This window comes from Lathyrus oleraceus, chromosome 4, assembly GCF_024323335.1.
Source record: "Lathyrus oleraceus cultivar Zhongwan6 chromosome 4, CAAS_Psat_ZW6_1.0, whole genome shotgun sequence".
In the NCBI taxonomy this organism is placed as follows: Eukaryota; Viridiplantae; Streptophyta; class Magnoliopsida; order Fabales; family Fabaceae; genus Lathyrus; species Lathyrus oleraceus.
Genome location: NC_066582.1, coordinates 48,050,067 through 48,068,063, shown reverse-complemented (window position 1 = coordinate 48,068,063; position 17,997 = coordinate 48,050,067). Strand labels below are relative to the sequence as shown.

Sequence of the window (17,997 nt, the reverse complement as noted above, 5' to 3'; positions counted from 1 at the left end):
ATAGTAAACCCAACCATCCCAGCTAATAATTTTGAACTTAAACCATCCCTGTTGCAACTAGTGCAACAGAGACAATTCGCGGGTCTCGCTACTGAGAACCCAAACCAACATTTAAAAATATTTCTTCAATTAGCAGACACTTTTAAAACCAATGGAGCTTCTCCTGAGGCAATACGTTTAAGATTATTTCCTTTTTCCCTCAGAGATAAAGCCCTATCATGGTTAAATTCCCTTCCACCCAATTCCATTACGACTTGGGATAACCTTAGAAGAGTTTTTCTTGCTAGATATTTTCCCCCGAGTAAGACCGCCGTTCTTCGAAACCATATAACTAGATTTACCCAAAACCAAGGAGAATCGCTGTTCGAAGCTTGGGAGAGATATAAAGAGTTGTTACGAGCATGCCTACATCATGGTTTAGAAAATTGGTTAATCATTCAAACCTTCTATAATGGACTTCATTACAACACAAAGATGACCATCGACGCTGCCGCAGGCGGTGCTCTGATGAACAAACCTTATCCCGAGCTAGTGCCCTCATCGAAGATATGGCTCAAAACATCCAATCATGGGGAGTCGAACGAGCGACAGTAGAGAAGAAGGAAGCCCAAGGAGGAGTGCATGAACTAAGCTCTATAGACATGATGCAAGCTAAAATGGACGCATTATCCCTTAAAGTCGAGCATATGTGCATAAACCTGAATACTGTAGCCGCAGTTTCGTCGGATTGTGAGATATGTGGAACCAAAGGACACCAATCTGCAGAATGCAGTCTATTAAACGAAACCCACTCTGAGCAAGTGAACTACACCCAAGGGAACCCATACTCGAATACCTATAACCCTGGATGGAGGAATCACCCGAACTTCTCCTATAAAAACAATAACCCTATTCAAAATAATGTACCCCCGAGACCTAGTTATCAAGCCCCAAGATCAAATCAACCTATGCAACCTGTGCCCCCAAAGCCGAGCCTTGAGAAAATTATGGAAAATTTTATCACCGCTCAAACCCAACAAAACAAGGAGTTCATGAATCAAAACATTCATGTTAACGAATTGATTACCCAGTTAGGAACCAAGGTTGACCAAATAGTTACTCATACCAAGATGCTTGAAACCCAGATCTCTCAGGTAGCTTTAGACCAAGCCCCTCAGACTACTCCTGGAGGACAATTTCCTGGACAACCTCAACAAAATCCGAGAGGGAAAGCCAATGCCATTACCCTACGAAGTGGGAACGCTTATGATGAGCCACCAAACCCTAGATTGAGTGAACCCGAAACTTCTAAGGAATGTACCAAACCCACGGACGAAGTAAAGGAACCAGAGGAATCTGAAAACCAGGAAGGTCGAGAAAAAGGAGAAGAACCTAAAGACAAAACTTACGTACCACCCCCGCCATATAAAACACCTATACCATATCCGTAAAGACTCAAACAAACCCAGATCAATAAACAGTATCAAAAATTTATTAAAGTTATAGAAAAACTTCATGTAGAAATCCCTTTCACAGAAGCCATCACCCAAATACCTTCTTATGTAAAGTTTCTCAAAGACATCCTTACCAACAAACATAGACTTGACGATCCGAAGCCTTTGGAATGTAATGCTATTTCCGAGGACAAATTAGCAAAGAAAGATAAAAATCCTGGAAATTTCTCCATTCCTTGCCTTTTGGGTAATCATGTCATCGAAAAAGCTTTTCTAGACCTAGGAGCTAGTGCGAGCTTAATTCCTTTAGCGGTTTGTGAGAGGTTAAACTTAGGAGAATTACAACCCACTAAGATGTCACTTCAGTTAGCCGATAGATCTGTTAAATATCCGATAGGCATTTTAGAAGATGTTCCTGTTAGGATAGGTCAGTTATTTATCCCTACTGATTTTGTTGTCATGGACATCAAAGAGGACAATGATATACCAATCCTTCTAGGTAGACCATTCTTATCGACTGCAGGAGCCATAATAGATGTCAAGAAAGGAAAGTTGACATTTGAGGTAGGTGACGAGAAAATAGAATTTATACTCTCGAAATTTCTTATGGCACCTGTGATGAGAGACTTGTGTTATGCCTTAGATATCATTGATGAATGTGTTAGAGAATTAGAACAAAAAGAAAATATAAAAACAATTAAGTTACCATCAACTCTCATAAGGGAAGATGATGACTTTAAGAAACCCCACATCGATGATAACCTTTACGAATGTTTATCCCTTACCCCAGATCCTATGCCATGCCCTAAGAAACCAACCTTAGAACTTAAGGAACTGCCTAAGAACCTGAGATACGAGTTCCTCGATGAAAAGATGAACCGTCCAGTTATAGTCAGTGCTTCCTTGAGCCAAGAGGAAACAAACCAACTTTTAGACGTTTTACGAAGATATCCCTCAGCCTTAGGATATAATGTCTCTGACTTGAAAGGTATAAGCCCATCCGTATGCATGCATTGGATTTCGCTCGAAGAAGATTCAAAACCCTCTAGGGAACATCAGAGAAGAATAAACCCTATAATGAGTGATGTTGTTAAAAAGGAAGTTCTTAAGTTACTTGAGGCAGGTATAATCTACCAGATCTCGGATAGTAAGTGGGTGAGCCCTGTGCATGTAGTACCTAAAAAGGGAGGCATCACATTCGTGCAAAATGATAAAGGCGAACATGTAGCAAAACGTTTAGAAGGAGGATGGCGGATGTGTATAGATTATAGAAAATTAAATAAAGCAACTAGGAAGGATCATTTCCCTTTACCATTTATAGACCAGATGTTGGAGCGTCTAGCCAGACACTCTTACTTCTGCTATCTAGATGGATACTCTGGATTCTTCCAAATACCTATCCACCCCGAAGATTAAGAAAAAACTACCTTTACATGCCCTTATGGAACTTTTTCCTACAGACGAATGACGTTCGGCCTCTGTAATGCCCCAGCTACTTTCCAACGCTGCATGATGTCAATCTTCGCAGATTACCTAGACGGTATCATGGAAGTGTTTATGGATGATTTCTCGGTTTGCGGATTTGATTTCCATAATTTTCTTGCTAACCTTGAGAAAATCCTGGAGAGATGCGTGGAGGTGAACCTTGAGCTAAACTGGGAAAAATGTCATTTCATGGTGACCGAAGGAATAGTTTTAGGACATATAGTTTCCGAAAAAGGTATAGAGGTAGATAAAGCTAAAATAGAAGTTATAGAAAACTTAAAACCCCCTAAAACCATCAGAGAAGTTCGAAGCTTTCTTGGACACGCTGGATTCTACCGGCGTTTTATTAAGGACTTCTCCAAAATAACTCAACCTTTAACCAGACTTTTAATGAAAGATGTTGAATTCATTTTCGATGAAAAATGTAATGACGCATTTAATCTTTTAAAGCAAGCATTAGTATCAACACCCATTATGAAACCACCTGATTGGTTGGAACCTTTCGAGATAATGTGCGATGCTAGTGATTATGCAGTTGGAGCCGTTCTAGGACAAAGGAAAGATAAAAAATTACATGCCATTTATTATGCCAGTAGAACCCTAGATGTTGCCCAACTTAACTACGTAACAACTGAAAAAGAATTACTCGCTGTAGTTTTCGCTATAGACAAATTTAGATCTTAGCTAGTAGGAGCAAAAATTATAGTTTACACCGATCATGCTGCCATTCGTTACCTATTAAGTAAAAAAGATGCCAAGCCCAGATTACTCCGATGGATTCTATTACTACAAGAGTTTGATTTAGACATAAGAGATAAAAAGGCACTGAAAATGTAGTAGCCGATCACCTTTCTAGGCTAGAACATCTAAAACCTGAACTAGTACCCATAAATGATGATTTCTCCTATGATAGACTGATAGCTAAAGTAGAAACCATTGAAGATAATAACCTACATCCTTGTGAGCATTCCCAAAATTCCTTAGCAATAAGTAACGTACCCTGGTATGCAGATTTCGTTAATTACCTAGCTGCTGATATAGTACCCCCTGATCTTGATTACCACCGCAAGAAGAAATTCTTCCATGATGTGAGAAACTTCTATTGGGACGAACCACTCCTTTTCAAAAGGGGTAAATATGGCATTTTTCGCCGTTGCGTTCCAGAAGAAGAGGTAAATAGTATTATCGAGCATTGTCATTCTGCACCTTATGGTGGACATGCGAGCACCTCTAAGACATACGTTGAGATTCTTCAAGCTGGCCTATTCTGGCCCACCATGTGGCGTGATGTCTATGCTTGCATTGTCAAGTGTGATAGATGCCAACGCACTGGAAACATTTCAATGCCTCTAAGAAACATTCAGGAAGTAGAACTCTTTGACGTATGGGGTATAGATTTCATGGGACCTTTCCCACCATCCTTAGGAAACAGGTATATCTTAGTAGCTGTAGACTATGTGTCTAAGTGGATTGAAGCTATAGCTGCACCCACAAACGACACTAGGGTAGTAATCAAACTATTTAAAAACTATATATTCCCTAGATTTGGAACACCATGTTTAGTCATAAGCGATGGAAGATCACACTTTATATCGAGAATATTTGACAAACTTTTAAGAAAATATGGAGTTAGGCATAGAGTAGCAACACCATACCACCCATAGACTAATGGCCAAGTAGAAGTATCTAATAGGGAGATAAAATAAATCCTAGAGAAAACTGTTTCTATTTCTAGGAGAGACTGGTCTCAGAAGCTTCAAGAAGCATTATGGGCCTATAGAACCGCTTTCAAAACCCCTATAGGAACTACTCCTTATCAACTAGTTTATGGAAAATCATGTCACTTACCATTCGAATTAGAGCATAAGGCCTATTGGGCTATTAAAACTTTGAATTTAGACTACCTAGCCGCTGGAGAAAAGCGTACCCTAGACATTCATAAATTAGAAGAACTTAGGCAATCGGCCTACGAGAATGCAAAAATATATAAAGAGAGGACAAAAGCCTATCACGACAAAAGAATAGTAAAGAAAAACTTCAATATAGGCGATCCTGTTCTCCTTTTTAACTCTAGGTTACGACTCTTCCCTGGAAAGCTACGTTCAAGATGGACCGGTCCTTTCGAAGTATCCAAGATTCTGAGATCCGGAGCCGTAGAAATCAAGAACGAAACCTGTAGTCCATTCATTGTAAACGGACAAAGACTGAAGCTCTACGAAGGAGGAGACATTCCAGCATACTACTCGAGCCACACCTTGATTGATCCACCGATTCCTACTACTACAGGTGTATAAATTCTAATCGTCAAGCTAATGACGTTAAACAAGCGTTGCGTGGGAGGCAACCCATGGTTTTTCTTTCATTTTACTTTTTCGCATTTATTTAATTTTATTTTTATTTTATTTTATCATATTTTGCATTGAGACTAAGATTTGAATCGTTTGTATTTTCAGGATCACTTTCTTAACTTTTACAGGATGCAGGATTTTGATGACATTCACGTGGCCTATAGAGATAATGCTCAGAGGGAGCGCTACATTGCTCTGTATCAGCGCCCTATGGCACCCACACGTTATCCTGATCAGCACTGTATGGAGGCACTGGGTATCGAGCCGAGTATCCGATTCCTTAGCCACCAGCTTCACTGGGATGAGTTTGCTGATGATTTGAGTAACACATATAGGAACCTGACTTTAGAGTTCCTGAGTTCATTCGACTATGACCCATATTCTGGACCAGATGGGTATGCTGCTTTTAAGTTTTTCGGGGTTGAGTACTCCTTCAGCCAGAAAGAGTTCGGCGACTTATTGGGTTTCCAGACCACTCCTGATGCTATCCCGGAGACACCTATGGGATATTTCCTGGGTAAGGAGGTTAAGAAGTTTTGGAGTGATATATCGGGTGGCGGAAGCCAGGATCCATCTATGCAGCTATCTCATGTCATACATAACCCAGCCTTCAGATACTTTCAGATGATATTAGCATATTCCTTCCTGGGAAGGCCGGATGCAGAGACACTACTGAGTGAAGAGGAGATCTTCCTGTTATTTTGTGCATCCCAATCTCGCCCAGTCGCATGTGGGAACTTCTTATTATACAGTCTCAGCGGTATCTCCAGATCTACCGAATGAGTCATCCATGTTGGCGGAATCATCACGCAGATTGCTGTCGCTTTAGGTCTGTCTCGCAAGCTGTTACATATTCGGACCTACTGTGGGTACACTACCATGGACATCGACTTCTGTTTGACCAGAGGATTGATGAGGAGAGCCTCTTTCCACCCATGTCAGTTCCGACTGTTAGTCGACAGCGAGGCTATCCATTATTTCACACTGCCAGATCCTATGATGACCAGTGTGCATGATCCAGCGAATTGGAGTTATGCTCTTGAGGGCCAGGGAGAGACCGTTGAGGAACCGAGATCACCACTCATTGCTGAATACACGCCTACACCACCATCTCCCAGAATCACTGTTTCTCTAATAATCTTTCATTGCAGACACCCGACATTCGCACTCAGATTGCTGAGTGTCGTAGAGAGATCGCAGCGCTTAGACAAGAGGTGGCAGACCTCACTTTACAGATGGGAGTGTCTGATCTCACCCATGCTACTGAAGCCGACTGTCTATATCAGGAGATCGCAGAGCTCAAGCAAGAAGAAGCCATGCTCCGTGGTTCCTCTCAGGAAGATGACATCCCCACTATATGATCTCACCATTTAATCTTATTTTATCTCCTTTTTATATTTCTCGTATTTACATAACTCATCTTATATTATTGCATTTGGAATATTATATAAAATCTATACATTAGTATTTCTATTTTTATCTATATATGTTCTATGTTTATTTTATTTGCATTTTAATTTTTCAGTTATTTATTTATTTATATTTAATTTTTGTTTTTGTTTTTGTTTCATTTTTATTTTTTGTTGTTTTTACCTTTATAAAATTATGCAAGTCAAAGATACTAGGAAAATCACAAGACAAATGCTATCCGGACCCCTCAAAGCCAAAAGACAAGAGAAGCCCAAACCAAAGGACCAAAATCCGGCCCAGCCAGATTTTGCCTTGTGGCGCCCGCCATAGACCCTGTGGCGCCCGCCACAGCGTCTGTAAAAGGTCGGGGCAGAACCCCTTTCTTCACCATTTTTGCAACTTACAACCTTCCAAACTCATTTTTTCACCTTGGAAAAACATCCTTGAACCCACAAAAAGCTCATACTTTTCTAACCACCACACCACACAAATCATTATTCCAACTTCCATTTTCGATTTCGTCTGTCGGATTTTGTAAAAATCCAACCTTTTCACAAACCACTTCATCTTCATCACTTCTCAAGAGCTTTCAAATGGAGTTTAACGGATTCATTCTTCGAGGAGGGAAACCGGGGGATAGACAAAGAAAAATTATTGAACGGTTGCAAAATCGGAAAATCCTCCCGACAAGGTATGTTGACGAAAACTGTCTCTACACTTTAGGTATCTATCATAGCATATTTCATTTATTAGATAATTTAGGTTTGCATAATTTCTTTTCCAATAAAGAACCTACCTATGAGCGGTTGAGAATTGAATTTTTGAGTTCCTTAATTTATATTGTCAACCCTAACACTGCTAGCACAGTTGGTACTCTCAAATTTAGAATGTTTGCTGTTGAATACCAATTCAGTACCGACGAACTAGCCATCTTGTTAGGAATCCCTCATGGGGACGGTGCTATTTGTGAGGCCCCTTTGGATTCCGAATGGTCTGTTGAGGTATTTTCCTTCTGGGAGCGTTTATCAAACACTTCCATAAACTCTTTTGAAGGAATTCTCTCCTCAACTATCCATAACCCAGCCATCAGAGTTTTTAGATATCTGTTGGCATGCACTATTTTTGGCCGGAAGAATCCAAATAAGGTTAATGCTAGAGAGCTTCTATTTTTACAAGGAAGCCTCACAAATAGACGTATTAATTCGGCCTCGTTCATGCTTGCTCATATGACTTTAACTTTGAATAAAGCGGGACTGATTTCTTTTGGTGGATTGATTACATCTATTGCTCGAGCGCTTAACCTGAATGATGAGATGGCTACCCTAGACCCCCTACCTCCTCGCACAATTAACCTAAAATTTCTGAGAGACATGAAATTGTGTCGCTCGAGGAGAGAAGGAGGCTATATCCTTATGGTTCATGGTGTAGCCATCCCGTCTGTTGTTTTACCGTGCACTAGACGTACAGATGTACGAGATGAAAGGAATTGGACCTACGCTTTAGATGCCCCACCTATTTTGGGTCCTCTTCCTCCTAACATTCCTGATGAGGCGGGACATGACACTGATGATGAATATGATCGGAGAGAGAGATCTCCCGTACCCCATGTGTCCCCCTATCATCCTTCACCACCACACACCGCACCATCTTCTTCTTCTGCAGGTACCACTCCTGGCTTCTATATTACAGAGGAGATGTGGCGTGACCACATGGCTAGAGAGCAAAGGCGTGACGACCTCCTCTCTACCATCCAGCAACAAATGACGGATAACATGAACTTCATGCGAGAGTCGCAGCGGAGGACAGACAGGTCCTATGACACTTTTCTATAGTGCTTGCAAACGATCACAGATACACAAGCTCGTCAACAAAATTACCACCAGAGACACATGGCACTAATTGAAGCCACTCAAGGTTCCATTATAGGTAACCTTCGAGAGGTGAGGACCGCTCAGGATGCCCTGATGGCGAGGATGGTTCAGAGAGATCGTCGTCGTACCCGATCCCGTCGTCCACCTCAGGATGGCGAGGGCACTAGTGGTCAACAATAGGTTGTCAGGTAACTCTTTCCTTATCTTATTTTGAAACATTGGGGACAATGTTCGATTTAAGTGTGGGAGGAGACTCTATCGTCTTTTCTTTCTTTTCTTTATTGCTTTTCTCGTTTTTCCTTTATCGCTTTTTCTTTACTATTTTTAGATAGTTTGTTTATTGTTATTTCCTTTTAGTTGTTTATTTTGCTTTTTAGTATAATGCATGAGTCTGACGAGTCACCAAATATAGTATATCTTTAGTACAATCCTACCTCCCCATACCTTTAGCCCCACAAAAAAAAAATTGCAAAAGAAAGTAGTGTTATTCCGAAAGTTTTCAGGTTTTAAAGACATGTTTTGAGTAAGGATGCGGTGACTTGGGAGAACTTTGCGAAACATCAGTATCTGTTTTAGCACCATAAGCTTCGTAAATATAGGAATCATTCCCGAAACCCCATATACCATGGCCTTAATCATCATTTCCGTATAAGTCCTTAGTAGTTTATCTTAGCAGTCAGCTCCGGCCTACGCATCCTCTACGTAGGGGACCGATGCAAATAAGTGAAAGATCCAGAAAAACAAAAAAATAAAAGAAAGCAAAAAGGCAACTCTAGTATAGGTGACCCTCACAAAGTCATTTAAACCAAAGAATTGTAAAAAATTGCTACAAAAAGAAAAAGAAAAAGAAAAAGAAAAACTTACCCACTGTTAGTTGGTTCAGAGGTATCTGGCACTGAACTCGGTAGGGCGGATTACGATCCGATCCCCCACAACTACAGTTGGGTCCAATAAAAGGGTTTACACATGTTTATGTGCCAGAAACCCCATGCTCAGATCACAATCACTAACAGGTCACTCTACTACGAAGCATGTACGGATAACGGGCTTAGTGTGATTGCGCCTGAATGAAAAGGACACAAAAAGAGATGAAGAGGCAGGCCTAGGTATTGTGGGATAATATGGGTTGGTTAATATAGGAATGAAGTTTATGTCCGTATTTGCGGATTAGTGTCATCATGATACCCTTAGTTCACTCAGTTAGTACCTATCACTGCATCCCGACTTGAACTTGGAATTTTTACCTGAAGCACTCGTTTACACAAATTTTCTTTTATGAGCTTTTTAATGTTTTGCTTGAGGACAAGCAAAGGTTTAAGTGTGGAAGAGTTTGATAACACTAAAATTTACCGTATTTTCGACTCCGATTTCACATGCATTCTAGTTGTTTTATTATCATTTTGTTGTGTTATTGGTATGTTTTCCTTTGTTTTCAGGTTTTTACTTTAATCGGAGCCCCGATCGAGAAAAGGAGCGAAAAAGAGCCAAAAACCCTAAAATTCAGCATTTTGTACTTGTGGCCTACCCCATGGCTGGCGCCATAGACCCTGCCATGACGTGTCCAAGCTCAACTTCCCTCAACTCCCACATTCCCCACTACCTCCACTAAGGCGCCTCAGATTGGCCTTGTGGCGGGCGCCATGGCCTTGTGGCGGGCGCCACAAGAGGAAAATAGTTTCCCTCCCATTTTCAAGTTGAAGGGCATCCTTGTCATTTCCATCTTTTTACTTGCTTATAAATAGAAATTCGAATTCACTTTTACAAATATCCAAACTTAGAGCAGAGGCAAACTCAAAGCAACTTTGTTTCACTTAGGCATATATTCATTATTATAAAGTGGTAATCGCTTCGCATTGGAGTGTTACCACAATTGTGTAATCGAGTCTGTGATAGAGTCTGTAATCGAGTTTGGAGCACTTTGGAAGGAAGTTAATCCTGCCGCCATTTTCATTTCCGCTTTGCAATTTACTCAACCCTCCGATTGGAGCAGGTTTTTATTACTTGTCTTTATCTTATTTATTTTCCCGCACTCGCTTTACTTTTATTTATTTTCCCGCACTCGCTTTACTTTTATTTATTTCCTCGCACTCGCTTTACTTTTATTTATTTCCGCACTCGCTTTACTTTTATTTATTTCCTCGCACTCGCTTTAAATTATTTATTTCCTCGCACTCGCTTTAAATTATTTATTTTCCGCACTCGCACTACTTTTATTTATTTCTCGCACTCGCACTACTTTTATTTATTTCTCGCACTCGCACTACTTTTATTTATTTTCCGCAATCGCACTACTTTTATTTATTTTAATGCACTTTTACTTTACCATGTCTAGCTAAGTTTATAAGGTTAGAATGTAAGGATCATAATTGAACCAGTAATCCGTACAATTGTTTGTAGAAACACTTAAGGGCTATTTTAACTTTCAACTTAAGTTTTCTCGCACTTCAATTCCGTTGGGTAAGATCGAAAGCCGTCCAACGTCTTTTTAAACTTAATTGTTTTTAACTATTTCAAAAACAGCGAAAGCGCTTTGTTTAGTTCATTAGGAGATTTTAATATTAAGAAGAAAAGAGATTTTAAAACTATTTTCGGACGCGTTTATAAGTTTAGAGTCTGGTTCTTAAGAACCTCTTTTGGTTAAGAAATCCAGGTTATAATACTTTTCAACTTAGTCAAGATACTACATTTCTTAAAAATAGGTTTACTATTCTAACGCAATGCGCGCCTTTTTATAAGTGACAATAAGAGGGTTTGATTAGGGAGTACAACTCGGTTCTGAATACGCGAAAGCGACAGTTCCTGTTAAATTAGTTCTTTTCAAAGTAGGAAGCACTGCCCATAAGTAGCTCTACTAGCAAGTACTTGGATTATCAATCGATTATGTGAATTACATTCGACCCTGTCTTTATTAATTAAATTTATTTCAATACTTTACTTTTCATTGCACACTCTAAAAAAACACCTATTTTGATTGCCTTTGATAAACACCATAACAATAGATAACGATAGATTGACACTTGGTCTCTGTGGATTCGACAATCTTTTATATTACTCTGACGCGTTCGTATACTTGCGAAACACCGCACCACTTTTAATGGCAATCTATGTATGATTGAAGATCTGATTTACACACGCATTCAATCATTAATTACAACCAGATTTACTTTTTCCAAAGAGATCTAACCAGCTGTCATGAGGAGATTTAATTGGGAAATAGTTTTAGGGTTTTTGTGATGTCCAAGCCCAGCCAAACGATTCTATAAATAGGGCATGGAACATCTGGTTTTAGACACAAGAAATACATAGAGAAATATAGAGAGAGAATAAGGGTTTGTGTCTTGTGTGGTCGTGTGACTTGTAAGCCATTCAATTCATCCATACATGATTGAATTGGTCTAATTTGTGAGTTGTAATTTGTCACTCTAAGCTTTTAAGCATGAGTGTGTGTCTACTTAATTGAAGTTGTTAATTAAGATCAAGTGTGAGTCTACTTGATTGAAGATCAAGTGTGTGTCTACTTGATTGAAGATCAAGTGTGTGTCTTTAAAGAGTGTCTTCTTTTCAGAAGTAATTATTGTTTAATATCACGGGTGTGATTGAGGGGGAATGAGTGGGTTCTTATATCTAAGAGTTCTTAGGTAGAAGTCACACGGGTAGAGATTAGGTGAAAAAGACTGTAACTTGTGTTATTTACTAAGAGTCTTTGAACTGATTCTATTTTAGTGGATTTCCTTCCTGGCTTGGTAGCCCCCAGACGTAGGTGAGTTGCACCGAATTGGGTTAACAATTGCTTGTGTCTCTTGCATTACTGTTCTTTATCTTTTATCATGTTTGTATTGTTCAGATATTAGTGTCGTGACATTACCTTCGACATCTCATATCTTATACCAGAATTTCAATTGGTATCAGAGCAGGCATCCTGCTCTGGTTTTGGGTGAGATCTAGGGACAATACTTTCTGGTACTATGGAGAGAGATGGAGGATCTGTTCACATACCACCTATTTTGGATGGATCCAACTATGACTACTGGAAACCTCGAACGGTAGCCTTCCTAAAATCTCTGGATAATAAGGCTTGGAAGGTTGTGTTAACAGGCTGGGAACATCCAAATGTTACCAAGAATGGAGAAGCTATTACTGATAAGAAGGCTGAAGAACAATGGACCAAGGAGGAGGATAACTTAGCCCTTGGGAACTCAAAAGCATTGAATGCTATATTCAATGGTGTAGATAAGAATATCTTCAGATTGGTAAACAATTGTGAAGTGGCTAAAGATGCTTGGGACATTCTCAAAACCACTCATGAAGGCACCTCTAGAGTGAAGATGTCTAGACTGCAGTTGCTCACTACCAAGTTTGAAAATTTAAGGATGAAAGAAGATGAAAATATTCATGAATTTCATATGAATATCCTTGAAATTGCTAATGCCCCAGGAGCCCTGGGTGAGAAGATGTCAGATGAAAAATTAGTGAGGAAAATACTCAGGTCACTCCCTAAGAGATTTGCCATGAAAGTGACAGCCATAGAAGTGTCTCAAGACATTTCCAATATGAGAGTTGATGAGCTAATTGGATCCCTTCAAACATTTGAGATGGGAATGTGTGATGGATCTGAAAAGAAAGTCAAAAGCATAGCCTTCATGTCAAACACTGAGGAGGAAGAGGAGGAAAGTAGTCAAGATATTGATGAAGATCTGGCAAATGATGTTGCAATGCTGGGAAGACAGTTCAACAGACTTATGAAAAAGATGGATGTAAGATCTGAGGCTAATGTCAAGAACATCGCATCTGACATCATTAAATCCAACAATGTTGGAAGAAGAAAAAGGTCAGATGAAAAGCCCAAAGAAGGAAAAGGAGTTCAGTGCCATGAATGTGATGGGTATGGACACATTAGAACTGAATGTGGAACCTACCTCAAGAAACAGAAGAGGAGTCTTGCTGCCACTTGGTCTGATGAAAGTGAAACAGAAGAGTCTGCAAATCTGATGACTGCCTTGACTGGAAGATAGGGTTCTAATGAAGACTCAAGTGATGATGAAGTAACCTTTGAAGAGTTAGCCACTACCTACAGAAAGTCGTGTCACAAAAGTGCAGAAGTGTGTAAACAGGTTGAAAGCCAGAAGAAGGTGATAACTCAACTAGAGAATGAGAAGGTAGAACACTTGGAAACCATATCTAAATTAAAAAATGAAGGAGCGTTACTGAATGCCAAACTAGATGAGAGTCAACAAGTTGAAAGCCAGAAGAAAGTGATAGCACAGCTGGAGAATGAGAAGGCAGAACATGTGGAAACCATCTCCAAGTTAAAGACTGAAGCTATTTTCCTAAATTCTAAACTGGATGATATGACCAAGTATGTAAGAATGCTAAATAATGGATCTGACTCCTTAGACAAGATTCTCCAGACTGGAAAAATAACAGGAGACAAATCTGGCATTGGGTTCAATGAATCTAAGCTTGAGTGCAGTTACACTGGTGGCAAACCTAAATCCAAACCTAAGTGCAGCCATATTAAAAGCAAACCTGAGATGTCACATCATATGTCACAACATCACAAGGGAAGACAGCAGAAAGGGAAACACCAAAGATGGAGATATCATTACTGTGGAAAATTTGGCCACATAAAGCCCTTCTGCTATAAGCTGCATGGTTATCCTAGTCCTGCTCACCAACAACCTAGACCCAAACATCACAGGCCTGTCAACAAAAAGCAATGGGTTCCTAAGACTAATGTTACAAGTCTAATAGCTCACACTTCCTTCAGAGTTTCAGCCAAAGAAGATTGGTATTTTGACAGTGGGTGCTCCAGACACATGACTGGAAACAAAAACCTGCTAACTAGCCTTCATCCTCTTGCCACAAGGTATGTAACCTTTGGTGATGGAGCAAAGGGTGAAATCAAGGGGACTGGTAAGCTTGATTTCCCTGGAGTTCCTGATCTTGACAATGTCTTACTTGTTAAGGGCTTGACTGCAAATCTAATAAGCATCAGTCAACTGTGTGACCAAGGTCTAAATGTTAACTTCACTAAAACTGAATGTCTGATTACTAACAAAGAAAGTGAAGTGATCATGAAAGGAGTCAGGTCTAAAGACAACTGTTACATGTGCATTTGTGTGTTTTACTAGTTGCTATTATAGCTAGTAATTCGGTTTGCTTCTGCTGCTGCTTAAACACTATTATGATGTTTAACTGCTGATGTTTTTTCTTGTGAACAAAATGGACAGATATAAGTTTTATCCAAAATTTGCCAAAGGGGGAGTTTTTTGTTTCTAAGTGTTGGCAACAATTTTGGTAAAACAAAGAGTGTTCACAAGATGTTGCATGTGATGTCTTAACTTAAGATATCTTGTACCTGCTGGAATTTAAAAATATAATTATGCAGGATTGTTTTAGGATGTCATACACGATGTCATGCCATCTGATATTATGTACCTGCTGGATATTTAAAATGGAATTATGCAGGATTGTTCCAGGATGTCAGACCCGATGTCATGACATTTGTACACAGGACATTTAGGGTGAATGTTACGTATTATGTGATTGCGCTTTTAATGGCAATCTATGTATGATTGAAGATCTGATTTACACACGCATTCAATCATTAATTACAACCAGATTTACTTTTTCCAAAGAGATCTAACCAGTTGTCATGAGAAGATTTAATTGGGAAATAGTTTTAGGGTTTTTGTGATGTCCAAGCCCAACCAAACGATTCTATAAATAGGGCATGGAACATCTGGTTTTAGACACAAGAAATACAGAGCGAAATATTTATAGAGAATAAGGGTTTGTGTCTTGTGTGGTCGTGTGACTTGTAAACCATTCAATTCATCCATAGATGATTGAATTGGTCTAATTTGTGAGTTGTAATTTGTCACTCTAAGCTTTTAAGCATGAGTGTGTGTCTACTTGATTAAAGCTATTAAGTAAGATCAAGTGTGTGTTTACTTGATTGAAGATCAAGTGTGTGTCTACTTGATTGAAGACCAAGTGTGTGTCTTTGAAGAGTGTATTCTTTTCAGAAGTAATTGTTGTTTAATATCACAGGTGTGATTGAGGGGGAGTGAGTGGGTTCTCATATATAAGAGTTCTTACGTAGAAGTCACACGGGTAGAGATTAAGTGAAAAAGACTGTAACTTGTGTTGTTTACTAAGAGTCTTTGAACTGATTCTATTTTAGTGGATTTCCTTCCTGGCTTGGTAGCCCCCGGACGTAGGTGAGTTGCACCAAACTGGGTTAACAATTGCTTGTGTCTCTTGCATTAATGTTCTTTATCTTTTATCCTGTTTGTATTGTTCAGATACTAGTGTCGTAACATTACCTTCGACATCTCATATCTGATACCAGAATTTCAGTTTTATTGACCGGCCTCAGATAGGTGTAACTACTACATTAGTCCACTTACAATTGCTTAACATAGCGCTAAATTTCCTTATGGCACACTAACACTAACTACTAATTACTAACTTTTAAATCAAGCATTAAATTCTTGCAACTTACTTTAATGCAATTTAATTTCTTGCTCATTTATTCATATTTACTTTTCCTTTTGCTCATTTAAGCTCATGTTTATGTTTATGCCATTTGCCTTTTGCTCACTTGAGCATATTATTGTGTAAATATATTATTGCATTGTGCTTGTTTTGTCTTTGTTTGTGTGAACCCAATGCAAAAAGGAGAAAGGACTTAGAATTAGGACCTCACATATGCTTAATGGAGTTCAAGAGAAACTAGGCCTCATGCCTTTAGAATGCAAAAATTGGTTGAAGAGCAACTAGGCCTCATGCCTTTAGAATGCTTAATCTTGAAGTTGACTTGAAAGGACACCTAATCTAAACTTTCTTTGTCCATTCCTCTTATTGCATTGTGAACTTTTTGATTGTTTGTTCTTGTGTGATAGGATTTCCAAATTTGATCTAGTTAGAAGGACCATTGTCATGAGCATCCGAGCTAAGAGAGACAAGCCAAATGGAAATCCTAGGAGCTTGATTGAATATTTGTTTGATTGCATTAATTGCTAAGTCCAAAGGAAAAGAGCATCTTGGATCATCTTTATGATCTCAAGAAAGGAACTCCAAGGGTTTTATTCTCTTCTCTCATCTTTGCATGTTTAGGACTAGCCCTTCTCTTCTTCTCTCCACTCTAACCCAAGCCAAACTCATTTTGTGCAAACATTGACATTGTCTTCAAATTAGAAACCTAGGACTTATGCTTTTGATTTTTCAAACTCTTTTCATTAATACTTATTTTGAATGGAATCCTAAGTCAACTTTGACTTCATTTTGTGAATACTTCTAATTGGTAAATACAATTCACTTCAAGTGATTTTTGTGGTTCCAATGACCACCTTTGTTAAAACCTTTTTCATAAACATTAGCCATAGGTTTGAGTTATCATAGTGGTTGATGTAAACCTCACCTTGTCCTTAGTGATTGGACTATAAGTCTTCCATACTTATTATAGGGTGGATCCCTCACTAGTATGTTGAAGCTCTCCACACATGGTGGATTGTTGGTTTAGGTTGAGTTTTCTCCCTTTGATAACAAAAGACCTTAAGGCTTTTGATCAAATCAATTCACCAATCTTTGAGATTTTTACCCCGAACTACGAGGTTTTGATCCTACCTTTGTGATGGTACGTATGCAATGGGTTTATCCATTCAAACAACAAAAGTTATAAATAATGTATATTCTCTTCTCATCCCCCCACACATGTTTGCACAAATATTTTCACAAATACCAACCTACCATACAACTTTGCAAAAAGGGCTCCCTTAGAGTACTAAGGATGTTTTGGGTGTTTAAAACCTTCCCATTGCATAACCAACCCCCTTACCTAGATCTCTGACATTTTTATTAGTTTTTGATTTGATAAAAAGTCTTGGTTTTTGTTCGCTTTCTAACCTTTCCTTTGGATAAATAGAAGTGCGGTGGCGACTCGAATTGTATGATTTACTTTTGATTTAGTCAATAAATCTAAAGGTAACGAATACCCCGCTACAGAAAAGTGGCGACTCTGCTGGGGAAGACAAATTAGTGTTTCCTAGTGGGTTTAGCCTACTTTTTGCCTTTGTTGTATTGTATGTTTATATTTATTTTGTGACATATTTTTGTGTAAATTTGGGATGACTGTATTGTTTGTAATGTATGAATTGCTTGATATATATATATATATATATATATATATATATATATATATATATATATATATATATATATATATATATATATATATATATATATATATATATATATATATATATATATATATATATATATATATATATATATATATATATATATATATATATATATATATATATATATATATATATATATATATATATATATATATATATATATATATATATATATATATATATCAATTGCTTGTATGCTTGGTGGTCTCTTGTGAGATGAGTTCTATACCCGAACTCAAGTGCA

General features: G+C 38.6%; 1 non-coding gene across 1 annotated transcript; it reads right to left on the bottom strand.

Annotated features, from left to right (window-relative positions):
* Window positions 1–312: 312 nt before the first annotated feature.
* On the bottom strand, window positions 313–419 carry LOC127077311 (small nucleolar RNA R71). Its single transcript, XR_007787148.1, has one exon. It is a non-coding gene; the product is annotated as a small nucleolar RNA R71 (small nucleolar RNA).
* Between the last annotated feature and the right edge of the window lie 17,578 nt (window positions 420–17,997).